The sequence below is a fragment of the Danio rerio genome, chromosome 1 (assembly GCF_049306965.1).
Source record: "Danio rerio strain Tuebingen ecotype United States chromosome 1, GRCz12tu, whole genome shotgun sequence".
Classification (NCBI taxonomy): domain Eukaryota; kingdom Metazoa; phylum Chordata; class Actinopteri; order Cypriniformes; family Danionidae; genus Danio; species Danio rerio.
In genome coordinates this window covers 10,507,841-10,508,246 of record NC_133176.1, presented here as the reverse complement: position 1 = coordinate 10,508,246, position 406 = coordinate 10,507,841, and positions in this window count along the sequence as shown.

The following is a 406-nucleotide window of genomic DNA, read 5'->3' as shown; positions in this document are numbered from 1 at the left end:
ACCAAGTCCTCTCTGCGTCTCAAGTCCACTGACGTACATGCCTTCCACATGGGGGTAAGCAGCCAGCTGGTAAGCGTGAAACGGAACAGCGTCATACCGCACCGTAGCATTAGCTATAAAGACGAAATGCAGCCATACGAACTTCTGGCTACATAATTCGCGATCTCCAGAAATGTATATCGGGCTACATTTTCAGAATGAACCTATGTTGCCTAAAAACACGTTCTTAATCCCTTATCCTGCAGCGGTGCCACAAGCGGCAGTAATGGTCATTTTGAAGTGTCACCCACTGTATGTACATAGTTTTGTTATATTTTAAAACATAGGACAGTTTTTATTTACAGTATGTGGAATTCAAACATAAACCTGAATGTCATATATGTCATTTACACATAATATCAGATTT